Genomic DNA, 17,296 nt, shown 5'->3' on the forward strand with positions numbered 1-17,296 from the left:
GGGCACAGCCTCTGTCCACTGCCCACAGTAGGCTGTGTCCCCAGGAGTGTCCCAGGCATTTTGCTCCATGCAGAATGACAGAATCATGGAATATGCTGAGCTGGATAGGACAAGGATCATGGAGTCCCCCCCAGCCCTGCCCAGAGCCCCAACAACCCCACCCTGTCCATCCCTGGCAGTGCTGTCCAAAGGCTCCTGGAGCTCTGGCAGCCTCGGGGCCGTGCCCATTCCCTGGGCAGCCTGGGCAGTGCCAGCACCCTCTGGGGGAAGAACCTTGCCCTGAGCTCAGCCTGAGCTGCCCTGGCCCAGCTCCAGCCATTCCCTGGCTCCTGTCCTGCTCCCCTCGGTGCCTGCTCTGGTGGTGTCTCGTACCTTCAGACCTGAGGAGTCCACAGCTGCCTCAAATGTGTTTGTTTCCCCCTTCCCTCTCTTCCCCTGGATGTGGGAGGAGCTGCCTTTGCCTCTCCTGCCCTTCCCCTGGGACAGGGTGCTCCCATTTCCGAACTGTTCCCTCCAACAACAGCACTGGGGCCCAGCTCAGCTTCCTGAGCTCAAATCAGCTCCTTAACTGAAGCTCACCTGTGTCCTGCTTAGCTGCAAAAGGCTCTGGGGACCCTTTTCCCAGGCTTTGCTCATCTGAGGCTGGAGTCACCCCACTCCTCCTTGGAGTTGGGGAACCAAAAGGAAAACCCCAAATCCCACAAGAATGAGGAGAGCACTGAGAGCTGTGTCAGGGAGCTCCTGTCCTCACCTGTCCATGGGGACACTTGGGCTGCAGGCAGGTGGCATCTCTGCTCCATCCTTCCCCAAAAGAAGGTCCTGGGGCAGATTCCCAGCTGGCTGTGACTCCCCAGGGATGAGATCTCTGCTCCTAAAGAGATTCCCCATAACCCTGTGAGCAAGCCGTGTTTCCATATCTCTGCTCTGACACGGAGCAGATTATTCGAGCTGCTGAGTTTTGCTCCAAACAAACATGATGCATAGAAATAATAAAGGCTCGAAGGGTTTTTAATTCCAAGCTGTGTTTCTGGATTAGTTCCCCATCATTAGGCAGCCAGGGAGTAGAGGTTTTGCTGTTTTGCCTCCTTCTCAAAATCAGGAAGGGGTAAAAAATCCCAGAGTCATTGAGAGCTGGGGGTGGGCAGAAGAGCAGAGAGCAGGCAGGAGAGACAGGAGTTTTTTTAGGGATGATATCGGACCACGGTGCATCATTGCTGGTGGGAAGCTCTGGAGACAGCAGGAATTCTGCCTACAACCATGGTGAGGGCAAGGAATCTGTGAAAACCTTTCTTATAAATCCAAAGTCAAACATTTGAGTCTGGCTCGGGCCAGAAACTCTAATTAGAGCCCCCTTGATTTGTGCCATAAGTAGGACACTGCAGGGGGAACTGCTGAGGCAGGTGAGACTTATTGGAATTGCATCCCAGGGTATCTATAAATAGGGATAACAGAGGCTGGGCAAAAAGAGGCACAATGAGAATAACGGTGCACCCTGCCCACTCACTGAAGGATGAGGCACTTCAGATCTCAGAGTGACCCACCTTCTGTGCCGGTGGAGAGACTTGTTCTAGGTCAGCAGGTACCAAAACGGCCCAGCTGTCATCAAGCACAAAACCAGGGCCGTTTTTTGGGATGAAATCATCGCTTTTGATAGCCTGCTGCACTCCACATGGCAGCGACACGGGCGCTGCTCGCATGACTCACGGGCTGGGCTCCTGCGCAGCCTCGCTCGGGTGGGCGGCTCCATCTGCACAGATTTACTGGAGTCAGGGTCCTCCTGCAGGGCCTCACTGGTGTCAGGGTCCATCTTCAGGGGTTTACTGGAGTCAGAATCCTCCTGCAGGGCCTCACTGGTGTCAGGGTCCATCTTCAGGGGTTTACTGGAGTCAGAATCCTCCTGCAGGGCCTCACTGGTGTCAGGGTCCATCTGCATGGATTTGCTGGAGTCAGGGTCCATCTTCAGGGGTTTACTGGAGTCAGGATCCTCCTGCAGGGGTTTACTGGTCCCAGTGTCCACCTGCAGGGCCTCACTGGTGTCAGGGTCCATCTGCACAGATTTACTGATGTCAGTCCTCCTGCAGGCCTTACTGGTCCCAGCGTCCACCTGCAGGGCCTTACTGGTGTCAGGTTCCACCCTCAGGGGTTGATGTGTGCCAGGACCCACCCTCAGGGGTTTATTTGTGCCCAGTTCCACCTTCTGGGGTTTATTTGTGTCTGGTTCCACCCTCAGGGGTTTATTTGTATCTGGTTCCACCCTCAGGGGTTTATGTGTGCCCAGTTCCACCCTCAGGGGTTGATGTGTGCCCACCCACAATGGTTGGCTCTGGGTCTGGCTGTGGGCAGTGCTTTGCTGACTGCTCAGCTCCTCTCTGCTGCTCTGGTTGGGGCTGGGTTCCACCTGCATTTGTTGTTCTGTGGCTGGTCTGGAGTGTTATCCCTGGAATTTCAACGAGGGAGGGAATGACTGCAGAGTCTGGTGTGAGGAAGGAGAGCCAGACTTTCCCGTGGGAGTGGGGAGCTCACGGTTTTGAAGCAGTGAGGCTGCACCTCTGGGGTGGTGCTGGTTGCTGGGGTTTAAACTGGAGTTCCTGCAGCTCCCTGCTGAGCTGGGCCATCCTGCTCTGCTTTCTGCTCCAGCCTCTCCAGTGCAGGTTAACCCAGCACCTCTGGAGAAGGAGCAGGAGTTCCCTGGCACGGGCAGCAGGAGCAGTGATGCAGGGAACCTTTCCATGTGTCAGGAGCACCTTTCACCAGGTGCCCCGACAGGCTGGGACCCCCTGCTGCCCTGGGCAGGGGCTGTGCTGGGAACTCCTGTGCCCATGGCTGCCAGGAGGGGCCCAGCACCTTCCTTCCACAGCACCCACCATGGGCAGTGCCCCCAGACCCTCTGAGCCCTGGGGCACAGCCAGGGAGATGCTGCAGCCCCTGGCAGTGTCACCTGAGCTCAGTGACACCACGGGTATGTCCTTCAGTCCCTTCCCAGGGCCCGGCTGGCTGCGTGGGCTGGCTCTGCAGACACATCCAAGCAGCAGGAGAAGGGCAGGACGCTGGGCTGCTCGCTGCTGTCACCAGAGCCCAGCCCTGGAGTGGCTGCCTGAGGACTCGGATTGAGCTGCACGCTGCTAAATAAGGGCAGAGCTGCTCTTTTCTCCCCGGTGTTTCCATTCAAACCACAACAACAATGGAATATTTATGAGCTGTTTGCAGAAATGTCAAGAAGAGCCAGCAGTTGTACGAACACCCTCTCGGAGCAGTGGGCTGGGAGAGTTACCCTGTGTGATTCTTGCTCTGAGTGCTGCGTGGAATGGCTACAAACCCCCTGTGACATCCCCGTGCCCTCACAGCCACACAGGAGTCGATCACCATCACTCCACCAGGAGCATCCCCATGCTCTCCCCAGCCAGCACCGGGGCCTGGGGGCTCTGCTCACCACCCAGGAGGTGCAGGAGGCTGGGCAGCAGCAGCTCCTCACCCCCACCAGGCGCTCGCACCACTTCCAGGCTCACTTCAAGGCTCCGGGACTAAATGTTCCCGTTGGCTTTGGGCAGTAAAAGCTGGAATTCTAACGAGGTTTCAGAGCCAGACTGCTACATTCTGTATTTCACTAAATGCCTTTTCTTTGGTCTTTTCCTGCCTTGCTGCCAGACTGACCTTGCTGGGATGTGGGGACGAAGGAGAAGCAACTTGAAGTCTGGGAATGCATTCCCACACACACCCTGATCTCTGTGAATTTGGGGTGGGAGTGGAAAAAACCCAGGACGTTTAACTTTTCTCTAAATGTTTTAATTTGTGTGTCACTTTTAGGAATTTTCCAACAATTCCAGCTTACCAGAGGTGTTGAATCCCAGCTTTCTCCATGCTCCATGAGGGTAAGTTCTAAATTGTTGGTTTGGTAGGATCTGAGAAGTGCTTTGGACTTTTACCACATTGCTCTTGGCCAGCTCTTGTCAGCTGGAGGGGTCAAGAATATTTAGGTGACGTCAGAGGACACTTCTGTTTTTGATTTGCTCTCTCCCTTGGAATATATTCTTTATTTCCAGCAGATCTGTGCACTTTAAACAACCTATGAGATGATTTCCAGCCACTGATGGCTCTGGGAAGCAGAGCCATCCCAGAAGGAATGCAGGTTTTGTAGAATCATGGAATATCCTGAGTTGAAAGGCGCCCACAAGGATCATCAGTCCAACTCCTGGCCCTGCACAGACACCCCAACAAGCCCAGCCTGGGCCTGGCTTTCTGGGAGAAAATATTTGGGAGAAAAAGTAGCCTGAGGGCTCAGGGAAGGAGCAAAGTGACCCTCAGCAGCCTCACTTTCCCTTGTGTTGGTGGTGCAGCTCCCACCTTGCCAGGGCCCTGCTCTGACTCTGGGTGCTCCTGGTCCTGGCCAGCCTGGTTCGGTGTCCCCACCCAAACCCTGGGCCCAGGAGCTCCAGTTTTGTCCAGCCTGGTGCCTCCAGGCCATACTGGGAAGTGCAGCTCTGCACTGGCCATTGCCCTGTCCCTCCTGGCTTCTCCATGGACTGATTTCATGGCTTCCCCTTGGAGCTCTGTGGGCTCCTGGCCACCATCCCTTGATTTGCTCCCTCACCCAGGGCCTGTGGGAAAAGCTGTGGCTGGAGGAGCCTTTTCCAGTTGTGGCATTCTAATCCTGGCCTTTCCTGAGGGAGCAGCTGCTCCTGCTGCTTCCTGACACGTCCCAAACCTCACGGACTCCAACTCAGAATGGGTGAGCAGAACAAAAAGCCACCCAGGTGGCCAAAAACTGGTCTGAAGCAGCCTTAGCTTTCCCCAGAGCTGCTAAATTCTGCTGCTTGCAAAACCTTTTGTGGTGCTGGAACAATGCATGTGTGTATAAGGAGAATCTAGGCAAGATTTCTACTTTCCAGTTATTTTTGGTTTGCTTGGAAAAAAATGAGGAGGAGAGTGGGCTCCAAACCACGTTCCGAAGGCTGGAAAGGAAGCATCTGGTGTGCCCAGGGGTTGTCATAGTGAAGATGAGTGACACATAATAATGATGAATCCAGAAACTTTCACCTTGATTTCCCCGCCTGGTGGAGCTTTGAAGTGAGCCTCTAATATTATGTTAGCAGTTTATTGTGTGTGCTTCATTAAAAATACATCACAGGCCTCTTGGAGCTGGAAGGGACGCAAATTAGGTCAGCGAGTCCAGGCTCCTGCTGCTCTGCCAGGGCTCTGATCCTGCTAATGACTCCAGCCCAGCCCTGGCAGGTGCTCGTGTGCTGCCAATTCCAGCTCTGGGCTGACAGGGAAAACACGATTTCACTCTTTAAAACGTTCCGTTCTTGTTAAAAGGGGTTTGTTTCATGTTCCCTGCCCGGCTGGTGTTTGAGTGTGAGGGGGCAGCTCTGGCCCAGCCCTGAATCCCCCCCTGAGCCTGGGCTGAGCCCCCAGTGTGGGCAGCAGGGCAGGGAGGATTCTGTCCCTCTACCCCACCCAGGTGAGACCCCACCTGCAGAACTGCCCAAGCACTGGGCCCAGCACAGGAGGGACCTGGAGCTGCTGTTCCCTTGGCCACTCCTTTGGGATATAGTGCAGGTTTAGGTGCCTCAGCACCACCAAGAGAACAAGAATCCCTTTGTTCTGGGTTCTGTCATACCAGAAATGAAGGGTTTGCCTCCAGCTCTTTGTCACTCTGAGCTGGAGGACATGAGGGACTGAGGAACCCCAGGGCTTGCTGCCACCCCACTGTCCTTCTGGGCTGACTCTGGAGGGGTGAAACTCTTGGGGTTGGTGGCACCACAGCATCACCTATTTCATGTCTAGCCTGGGCTGCTGGTGCAGTGACTGAGCCTAGGGTTCGGTGGGATATTGGCAAGAAATTCCTGTGTGTGCTTCATTAGAAATACAATACAATAAAAATGGCTGGCAGGGTGGGCAGGCCCTGGCACAGGGTGCCCAGAGCAGCTGGGGCTGCCCCTGGATCCCTGGCAGTGCCCAAGGCCAGGCTGGACATTGGGGCTGGGAGCAGCCTGGGACAGTGGGAGGTGTCCCTGCCATGGCAGGGGTGGCACTGGATGGGCTTTAAGGCTTTTTCCAACCCAAACCAGTCTGGGATTCTGGGATTCTGTGATCCACCAACTCCATCAGCTCTCCTGTGGGCATCCCAGGGAATCCAGGCACCAAGGCCTGCACCTGGAGCTGCGGGTCCTCCTGATGTGGGTCTGGATCTCAGCAACCTGGAGATGCATCTGAGATGTGACTCAGGGCAGAACAACCTGACCCAGAGTTCTCTGCCCCTGGAATAAGGTTTGGCTGGGGTCAGTGTGGGGCTGGCACCTCTGGGGAGAAATAGAGCAGGTCTGCAGGACAGGCACCAGCGGGGTTTGCCCTGAGGGACCATCACACCCCAGAGCTGTTGTGCTTTGCTCTGAAGTCCATGAGCAGGGCCTGATCCCGTGGGGAGCTCAGAGCCCTGAGAGCCCAGGGACCCCTGACTCTGCACTGCCTGGCAAGCCCCAGCACCCCGAGGTGTCCAGCCTGGGCTCTGGGGCAGAGGACACTCATTCCAGCTTGAGGACGCTGCTGTTTGCCACGCTGGCTCCCCGGGGGAAGGAGAGCACAGCCCTTCATTAGCTGTAATGAGTGTCTGTCTGTCTTGGGCTGGGGCCACGGGCTCTGCCAGGGCCGTGCTGAGCAGCCCGGCCTGACCTAGAAAAACCCCTTAATGTGGTGTTGGTTCTGCAAGGGGCAAGGCTCTTATCTAATCACCAGCCCCATCCTTCAGCCACTGCAGCCCAGTTAACTCAATTAGGAAATCACCACGCCGAGCTATTTACAGGCTGCGTGTAATGGCTGTAGTGACAGGAGACAATGACAGGGAAACAAAGGGCACAAAGGGCTGTGATGGGGTAACCGGCATCCCCTGCACCCCCAGGCCGTGGCCAAGCCCTGCTGCTCCATGGGGCTCTCTCCTTCCCACCGAGCCCCTCTCCCTGGGCTCTTTCTTTGTCATCTCTCAGCCTCAGAGAAACTCTCACATTTCCAAAGCATTTCAGCTGGAGAGGGGGCGTGGTGGATTTTTTTCTTTCTTTCTTTTTTTTTTTTTCTTTCCCCAAGAACCTTATTTTAAGGCTGTCTTCCCCCTCTCCCCTGCTCCAGGTCTGCTTTGCCTTGTGTTGCCCACTGGAGATGTCAGAGCTGCCCCCGGGGGGATGGAGCCCAGGTGCTGTGCTGGACATCCCTGGAGGTTCCCCAGGGAACAGGGTCAGCCCCTGGAAGGTTTGGAAGCTGCTCCTTTAGGGCTCCCAGGACCTTTCCTTCCCACCTGCAAGAGCAGCCAAAGCAGGGTCACCAGAGCCCTGGTGACAGGAGTGCCACAGAGACAGGCAGGGCTGCTCTTCCTCACCCCGTTCCCTCCAGGAAGGGCTCAGCCCTGTGTTGTCACTGCTCCTAGAGCAGTGCAGGGTCTGGGGGACTGAAATGCCCCAGGTGGCCTCAAAGGGTGAGAGCAGAAGTGGGATTTGGGCACAAACTGCTGTGTTTACATCCGGGGCTCACATAATCATCAGAATTTAAATCCTGAATTGAGCAACAACCAGCATCTTTCCCAAATATAAATTCACTTATATATGGTTTGTCCTTTGTGTTTCCTCTCATGTCTCACCACCAGAGGAATATATCAGATCTGAGTGGATTTTGGAGACGTTTTCCCCTCGGGATAGGCAGCTGGAGCTGGAAAGCCTGGCCTGGGGATGAGGCAGGAATTCCAGGGCTGCCCCGCGTGGGGTCAGACTCCTGGCAAGCATTCCTTCAGATGAGGAACGAAATGATCTCATCCTTTCCCCCGTGGCCTCACCTCACTCAACCTCGAGAGCACCGGGGGTGGAAGAGCAGCTCTGTTCTGCTTCCCACAGGCACCGTTTCATGTGTGGCCTCTTTCCCCCAGTCCTGCTCTGGATATAGCACTAAAAATGGGCTGCTGCTCACTGCCCAGCACTTCCCAGCCAGCCAGGAAGGTGTGTCAGTGTTGGGAAATAGGGAGGTTATTTTATCAGCATTGTAGGCAGCGTTTTTTTCCAGGTGCTTGGAGAGCAGGGTTGAGGTTGGTGACCTCTCAGCTGCCCAAAATGCACCTGGGTTGTTGGGCTGTTAGAGCAGCAAAGTGCCAGCAAGCTGCTCCCAAACTCCTCCTTTTCAGCAAACAAAATATCCGTGATTGGACTGCTCTGAGTTTAAAAAAAAAACCTAAACAAAAGCCACAAAAATAACAAAAACCCCCTCAAAATTGTGGCATTTCTATTCTTTCCATCCCAAACATTCAGCTAACAGGCAGCATTTATAAAATCATGGACTGGTTTGTGTTGGGAGGGGCCTTTAAAGGACATTTGCTCCCACCCCCTGCCATGGCAGGGACACCTTCCACCACCCCAGGCTGCTCCAAACCCTGTCCAGCCTGGCCTTGGACACCTCCAGGATCCAGGGGCAGCCACAGCTGCTCTGGGCAAATTTCCCTGTGTCTCTGATGAGAGTGTTTTGGGGTGCAGGTTCATTCCCTGAATTTGTACCCCACACCAACCCTCAGCATTTCCATGGCCACATCAGTGTTTTGAAGCTTTTCCAGCATTTTTTTGCTCCCAGTGCCACCTCCCAGGGCAGTTTGGAAGTCTCAGTGCTCCTGCCTCAGTCTCAGTGCTCCTGCCTCAGTCTCAGCAGGGAGCTGAGCCACCCAACATCCCAGTAATCCTTGAGGCCAGAAGAATTGGACCCAATGGAAATATCAGCATTTTTCCAAATTTAATTTTTTTTTTTTTTGCCTCAGGAGGATTGGAAATACAAAAACTGTGTGTTCAACAGAAAAAAAAAAGCTGTGGGATTGATTCTATTTCAGGTTTGACACTGGAAGCAGAAGCTCAGTAACGGCGGCCTGCAGTGAGGTGCCAGTCCCTGAGAGAGGTGGGTGGAAGGCACCTCCTGTCCCCCAGGGCAGCCCTGGGAGCTCTGCCAAGGGTGAGGAGCACAGGCCTGGTCCCTGCTCTGTTTCTGCCCCTGGGAGAGCGATCTCAGCAGTGCCAGGCAGCAGAGAGGGCACTGGAGGCCGGGGGAGGTCCCAGGGGTCCCTTTGCTGCTTCTCGCCGTGCGCGTTGGGCTCGGTGTGAAATGCCCCAACTCCCTTCTCCTCTGGGGTCATTTCCCAGCTGCAGCACCGTGCCAGGCTCCTCCCATGGGCATGCAGAGGGCAGTCCCACCTGTCCCTGTGCCCTCAGCAGCACCCTGGCCTTCCCTCCCCTTTGTCCAGAGCCTTGCTTTCCCACATGGAGCAAAGACGGCGTTTGTGCCTCAGTGTCCCCGTGGTGCCACATCCCACACTGACTCCCTGGTCCTGGGGTGCAAACTCACCCCCCAGCAGCACCCTCAGCATTCCCGTGGCCACATGGTGCCCATGGGTGTTGTAGAATCATGGAAACAATCACAGAGTCACCAAGTTTGGAAAAGACCTCCAAGACCATCGAGTCCAAGCTTCGACCATGCCCAGTAGTCCCCAGGTACCACCTCTGCTCATTTTTTGAACACTTCCAGGGATGGTGACTCCACCACTGCCCTGCCAGCCTGTGCCAATGCCTGACCACCCTTTCAGGGAAGAAATTTTCCCAATATCCAACCTGAACCTCCCTGGAAAGCTGGAAGCTTCACAAACATTTTTGTGCCCAGTCACCAGGCGTGGAAGCTTGGAAGGCTCAGTGCTCCCACATCAGTCTCAGGGAACTGAGTCACGCAAAGACTAAAATGTCTCCAAAACATCTCAGTTCCTTTCAGGAGCTTCTTTTTTTCAGCCTCAATAAATGTTTTGCATGTTGAGAACAGCCTGGGTGCCTCCTACCCGAAGTTAATGGGCTTTTGGTCAAGATGGAGCTGAGGGAAAAAATCCCCCCCAAAAATGGGCTTTTGCCCCAAATGCCTGTGGACATCTGTAAATCTGATAAGAGTCTGGATTTCTTTTCCTCAAGTTTTTGCAGGAAACATTTGCAACAGGAACATGCTAATGGATTTCTCACAAGGGCACGGAGTGACAGGACACAAGGAATGGATTTCAGCTGGAGGAGAGGAGATTTAAATTGGATATTGGGCAGGAATTGTTCCCTGGCAGGGTGGGCAGGCCCTGGCACAGGGTGCCCAGAGCAGCTGGGGCTGCCCCTGGATCCCTGGCAGTGCCCAAGGCCAGGCTGGACACTGGGGCTGGGAGCAGCCTGGGACAGTGGAAGGTGTTCCTGCCATGGCAGGGGTGGCACTGGATGGGCTTTGGGGCCTTTTCTAATCCAAACCATGCCATGATTCCATGAATCCACAGACTGTAACTGTCACTGAAAAAAACCCAAAAGACAACAGCTTTAAAAATTAAAATTTTAGTGGAAAACTGCAATCCCTGGGTGATTTCCTTTCCCAACACTAAGGGGAAATGTTGAAAAAAGTGGAATTTTGCTGCAAAGGAGTGGGAGCTGTTGCTGTTCCTCAGGCAGCTGGAGCATGAGCTCATAGAGGCAAAATAGAAGTGGAGCCTGTGCTCTGGGGGCGAAGGCGTCTGGGGAACAGGAGCAGATTGTTGCACCAGGGAAAGGCATTAGGATTCAACAAGTGCAAACTGACAGTCACGAGGAAGGAGCAGGGAGGGAGAAGATCAGGTTAATTAGCAGCCCGGAGGAATTGGAGGCCACGAGCTCAGCAGAACTTTGTGGAGGAATTAATTAAAGGTTTGTTTGGAGCTGAGCTTGACGATAAAGAAAAAAACCTAAAAATCCCCTGTTGCATCCTGACACTGGAGCTGGTCCTGGAGCGCTGCCAGGCACTGGCACAGCCCCTGTTTACACCTCCAGGAGCCGGTGGACAGCAGGGAGAGCTAATTGCAGAGAGGCAGACGGGGCTGTCAGAGCTGCCTCATCCCTGCTCCCTGCTGGGTGGGCAGGATGGGGAGAGGGAGGATGGCAGGATGGGGAGGGATCCTGCCAGGGAGGCTGGCATGTGCCAGGCATCACACCCGGGACAGGGACAGCCCGGCCCTGGGGACAGGGCAGGAGCACAATCCCTGCAGGCTCCACTCCCTGTTCCCCATGGATAATGCACTCACCGTGCTGGAGAAAGCGCAGGGCCAGGGCAAGGGCTTGCAGAAAGGCTGTGCTGCTGCTGGGGCACCATGAGAATTGCCTCAGGAGAAGCAGTGGGAATGCAGCTCCAGTCCTCAGGGCAGAGGGAATTCCTGGCTGGACTTGGATCAGAGAATCCCCAAATGGTTTGGGTCGGAAGGGGTCATAAATCTCATCTAGTTCCAGCCCTGTCTCAGGGCAGGGACACCTTCCACTATCCCAGGTTACTCCAAGCCTGGCCTAGGACACTTCCAGGACCTCAGTTTTTGCTTCTGAGCTGCTGTGAGGTTCAAGGACTTTGTGTGTGGTGTGACTAAAGCAGGACACAGTGACACAATACTGGACTCCAGGCCACTGAAGTCCCTCTCAGCTTGGAGCTGACAGATATAACCATGAAAGGGACCTGACATCATCCACTGTTTTTAAACACTAATATTTGGGCATTACCTAATCCATGTGAAATGGGTTGGGAAGTGACAACAAACTCCTGAACATGAGTAATCAACACAAAACTGTCACTGAATGGGGACATTTCTGCTGGGATCGCAAGGAAACACTGAAGCCTTTGTACTTTTCAACTTTTCTATCAATTATCTAAAAATAAATGCGAATTTGCAGATAACATCGGGCCTGGCAGGATGGATGTACAGATAAAAGCAGGCAGCTCTGCTGCCTGAGATAATTCCCGGGAGCGGAGCGGGGCTGCTCCATTAAAATGTGTTTTCTCACCAGCAGATGAGTGTTGGATGGTTTGGGGTAGGGCACCTGGAGCTGCTGCAGGCTCCAGATCTGGCAGGGAGCAGGGGAGGGGACGGTGCTGGGTGTCACTGCCAGGCCAGCACCTTGGGGTGGGATTTCACAGCACCCAGGACAGGGGAACAAAGGTGATTTTGGCTTTGTACGAAGTAGAAAGCTGCTTTTCCTTTGGCACTCTCTGCTTAGTGAGTTCCAGTGTCTTGGTTTGGAAAGACAGGAGTCTGCTAAGGAAGGCAGGAGCCTCCCCTGAAATGGAGAATGTAAACCCTCCCCACCCCTCCAAATTGCTATAATTTTAAATTAAGGGGCTCTCAGGCAAAAATATGGGAGCAGGAAATAACAGTTCTTTAATAGGGAAGGAAAAAAATAAAGGATAAAATAAACAATGCAGTAAACTAAACACTGCCAGAGTCAGAACCCAACCTGACACCCTGTCGGCCAGGGTATTGGTGGCAGTCCCATTGGAATTGTGGCTCAGCCCTCCTGCAGTGTCAGGGGTGGTTCTGCTGGAGCAGGGGGATTGTAGAGAAGGATGTATTCTTCCTCTGAAGATCCAGTGGAAGAGACAGCTGCTGTTCCTCTGGGGAATCCTGTGGAGAAGCCGTGCTGGTGTCTCAAAACCTCTGGATTATATCTGGGTAGCAATGCTTGGCTCCTCCCTCTGGGCTCACATCTCCCAATGGGATGTTATAGTTCTTATCAGCCATGCAGTGACATTCAATAGTCTGTTATCAGCAATGTCCCCTCCCGAGGGAGGTGTGAATGTGGTCACTCAAAGAGAGATAAAGCAAACTGCTCACTTGACAAAGATAATCTGCCATACAGATGGTAATTGAAAACATCTTGCATTGCAATCTTCAACATCCAGGAATATTGATGCTGTGGGGTTGACTGGTGTTACTGGTGTTACTGGTGGGAAGTGTGCTGTCAGCTCACAGCCAAACTGGGGCTCTGCTTTGGACAGCTCCCCGTGCCCTCAGGGTGATGCACCTCCCCTCAGGCAGGAATCACAGGGAGATGCCATCCCCAAATTCCTGCAGGATATCCCTGGAGGGCTGCTGGGTGCTGGGCTGTGTGCCAGAGAATGCCCAGGGTGCCCCACAGGCATCACTGGAGGCATTTCCACCAGGCTTGGACATACCAGGACAGCTCTCCCAGAGCCCAGGCAGGTGTGACATAGAGCCCTCGGTGGGACCCAGCTCTGGGGTCCTTCTGGGCCAACAGAGGAAAGAGTCAAACACAACATTTCCACTTCTTTTCCCAAGGGATGTGTGCCAGGTTGGACCCTGGTGTAGACCAGTGTGGGATCCCTGCGGAGCAGCAGGAGTTGGGACTGCTCCATCCTGGTGGTGTGGATGCAGATGACCCTAAAAATGTCCCTCAGTGCATCATAGAATCACGGAAAGGCTTTGGGTCCAAGGGACCTGAACAAGGCTTTGGGATGATCTATTTTGTCTCAGCTCTGTTGCATTTAAATCATTTCAATTTTACACCTGAGTAGGAACAGCCCTGGCTGAAGCTCTGTCCCAGGGGCTCCTGCAATTTTGTGTTTCAAACCTGTTCCTGCTCCGTGGCAGGTTACAAATGTCCTGTAAGGGCATTGATGTGACGTCAGGCACAGCTTGTCCAGCTTTGAGGCCAGAGCTGGACATTCCCTCTGCCTGATCAGCACGGGGATAGAAGGAAACTGCCATTTCCATGGATGCAGGGCTCCAGCACAGGCAGGTGCCTGGAAAATAAACAGCAAAGTGCCCCTGGAAGAGGAATTTTAGTAGGAATATCAAGTTTTCAGGATCTGTCCATGCAGCCTTAGGGGTTACAGAGGAGGGGCAGGGTCTGGCTGCAGCCACTGCCACGGGAGCTGCTCCAGCAAACCAGGCTGGGAATCCTTCCCCAGCCTGCCCAGAGAAATAAATAAAGGGAGCTGAGGCCAGAGGAGAGGAAGGTGAGGATGCTCTGGGATGCTGGGCTGGTTTCAGCTCTGCAAGGAGGCTTTTCTCAGTCATCTGTGAAGAACTAATGATACATGTAACGAGGGAGCTGGAATGTTACAGAGATCCTGAGATCAGAGGGAAGATAAGCAGATGTAAACATCTCCAATTCCTACAATGGGGGGATTCTTTTTCTGGAGGTGCTGAAGAGAAAAGAAGAATTTTACCAGCAGCCCTAGAGCTGATTTGGGGTGACACAGCAGCCCTGAGCCTCCTGAGAGAGAGGGATTTATTTAGAAGACAACCACAGGCAAATATGTTCTTTTTTCTTCCCTTGCTTTTTGATGAGGAATATTGCTGGAATCAGCTCAGGGGAGAGAGGCTTTGATCATCCTTTCGGAGAGTGAAAAAGCTGCTTTGAATTCTGCTGCAAAGCAGGTCCCAGGAGGGGCTGTGGGAGGGATGCTCACCCTGGGGCACAGCCCTGGGCAGGTGTGGGGCTGTCTGGGGAGAGGGAGCAGCCCCTGTCACCATCCTGCCCTTCAGACAGACCTGCAGGGCCAGAGGAGCCTTGAGAGCACAGAATTATGGAATTGTTTGGAATGGGAGGGACTTTAAAGCTCATCCTGTTCCACCTCCATGGGCAGGGACACCTTCCACTATCCTAGAGTGCTCCAAACCCCAATGTCCAGCCTGGCCTTGGGCACTGCCAGGGATCCAGGGGCAGCCCCAGCTGCTCTGGGCACCCTGTGCCAGGGCCTGCCCACCCTGCCAGGGAACAATTCCTAATTCCCAATATCCCATCCAGCCCTGCCCTCTGGCAGTGGGAGCCATTCCCTGTGTCCTGTCCCTCCATCCCTTGTCCCCAGTCCCTCTCCAGCTCTCCTGGAGCCCCTTCAGGCCCTGCAAGGGGCTCTGAGCTCTCCCTGGAGCCTTCTCCTGTCCAGGTGAGCACCCCCAGCTCTCCAGCCTGGCTCACCCTCAAAGGGCTGCAAAGGAGGTGAGGAGCTAAAGGTGCCACACAAACCTGAGCTGCTCCCTGAGAGGAGCCCAGAGCACCAGGCACCTCCAGAAGACAACACAGACCAACCACCAAGACAAAACCATCCAGAATCCAATCCTGGTGTGGAGGAACCCAAGGTCCAAGTGGCCAAGGCTTCCTTGGTGGCAAAACCAGTGCCCAGATGAGCTCCTCAAAATGGGAGGGAAGGGGAAAAAGGGGTCAGGAACAGATTCCTGGCAGGAGCTGTTAAATCCATCTCTGCTTTGCATGGAAAAGTTGTGGCATCAGGACATGTCCCAGAAGAAGAGAACTTTGGTTTGAAGTGGGTCATAAACACTCTTCCCCCGGGAAAATGCCCTTGGGGTTTTTAGAGTGGCTGAGGACAGAGAGGAACCAGATCCAGTGCTGTGGGAATGTAAAAAACTCAATGTTTGTGGATTTGCCTGCTTTGTCCTGCTCTCAGAAACAAGTGTTTGTTTAGATGGTGCTAATCGGAGGAGCATGAAAAAATTCCCAAAATAAATGTCTTTCTTAATTGAAGAGCCAGTGTTTCTCTGAAGGAAATTGCTTTGAGGGACTGACACTAATTTTCAATTTTTTTTTCCATTCTCTGTTTCTATTTTGAGCAAACAAAAAGAAAACTTCACAAGACTTAAAGTGCACTTTGTTGAGTGGGTTTTTTTCCTTCTCTTTGGCCACTGAAAACCCCATGAGAATGGTGATAACTCAGCTTCTCTCATGTGGATATTGGCTCTCACCTGATAAAATCAGCTTTCTTCCAAAGGTACCTTTATGAAATCGTGAATATTTAAACCCAAAACTTCACTTGTTAAACATGAGGAGCTCTCCTCTGCTTGCCCATGGTTTTGAAGTGGACAAAGTTCAAATGGGAGGGAAACTCCACATGGGAAAATGAAATCCACCTGTGAAAGGAATTGTAAAGAGATTTCTTTGCTTCCTGAAAATGCTGTAATTGAAAAAAAAAAAAAACACAAAAACAATCAGAGGCCACCTTGGTTCTCTTATCAGTTTTAGTGTTATTATTTCTCTGTGTCATTTTCCAGGATTTTTCTCTGACTGCTGGTGGAGACAAACCAAGGAGAATTTATTCCCAACACCTGCACAATGTGGCAAACGGATGCTGATAGTCATCCCAGATAATGGCTATGGAATGCTTTCTTTTGGGGAAAAGCCTGCACTGGCACCATAGCTGTGGGCATTAAATGACATTTGTCTGCCCCCAAGGGATGAAACCCTGGGAAGGGTGGTCTGGGATAACCCCGGGAGCAGAGCTGGGCAATCCCCTGGCTCAGCCTGGAGCAAAGGAGGCTCAGGGGGCCCTTGTGGCTCTGCACAGCTCCTGCCAGGAGGGGACAGCCGGGGGGGCCGGGCTGTGCTCAGGGAACAGGGACAGGAGCAGAGGGAACGGCCTCAGGCTGGGCCAGGGCAGGGGCAGGGTGGAATTTGGGACAATTCCTTCCCTGAGCGAGTGGTTAAACCTTGGCAGGGGCTGCCCAGGGGGGTGGTGGAGTCCCCATCCCCAGAGGTGTCCAAGGAAGGAGCAGATGTGGCACCTGAGGACAGGGCTCAGTGGTTGAAGAGTGGGCTTGGTGACCTTAGAGATCCTTCCCAGCCTTAATGACTCCATGATCCTGTGATTCCATTCCTTGTGGGGTCAGAACCAGCTGGGCTGTGCCGCCGAGCTCTTCCTCACCTTCCCACCACAGCCTTTGCTGGAGCTGATCCAGAGCTGCAGGAGGAGAAGCCAAGGACACACCAGGAGCCCAAACTGCAGCCCCAGGGCTGCTGTGGGTGCAGCCCCAGGGATGTTCTGGGTGCAGCCCCGCTGAGTGACCCAAACCCAGCCCTTGCACCGGGATCCTCCTGGGCCTGGCTGCTCCGCCAGGAGCTGCTGTGTGCCCCGGCTGTGCCCCGGCTGTGTCCCCTGGCTGTGTCCCTGGGTCTATCCCCTGCTCTGTTCATGGCTGTCTCCCCCAGCTCTGTCCCCGGCTCTGTCCGTGGCTCTGTCCGTAGCTCTGTCCCCGGTTCTGTCCGTGGCTCTGTCCCCAGCTCTGTCCGTAGCTCTGTCCCCGGTTCTGTCCCTGGCTCTGTCCCCAGCTCTGTCCCCAACTCTGTCCCCAGCTCTGTCCGTAGCTCTGTCCATAGCTCTATCCTGGGCTCTGTCCCCAGCTCTGTCCCCAGCTCTGTCCCCGGCTCTGTCCCCGGCTCTGTCCCCAGCTCTGTCCATAGCTCTATCCTCGCGCTCTGTCCCCGGCTCTGTCCCCGGCTCCCCACCTCCCCGCCTTTGCACTTTGCCGCTGCCTTTGTTCTCCTTTCATCTCGCCTTTATCACGGCAGCCAGGCAGCGCTGCCAGCCCCGCAATTAACAGCGGCAATTAAGAGCTGCCGAGGTAGGTGTTTCCCCTCCGAAGGGACCTGATGTTTTCCGTGCTGAGCAGGAGAGATTCCCACTGAGGGAGCTCATTTGTGCTGATTAGGAAGTGTTGTCC

Source organism: Camarhynchus parvulus, chromosome 15 (assembly GCF_901933205.1).
Source record: "Camarhynchus parvulus chromosome 15, STF_HiC, whole genome shotgun sequence".
Classification (NCBI taxonomy): Eukaryota; Metazoa; Chordata; class Aves; order Passeriformes; family Thraupidae; genus Camarhynchus; species Camarhynchus parvulus.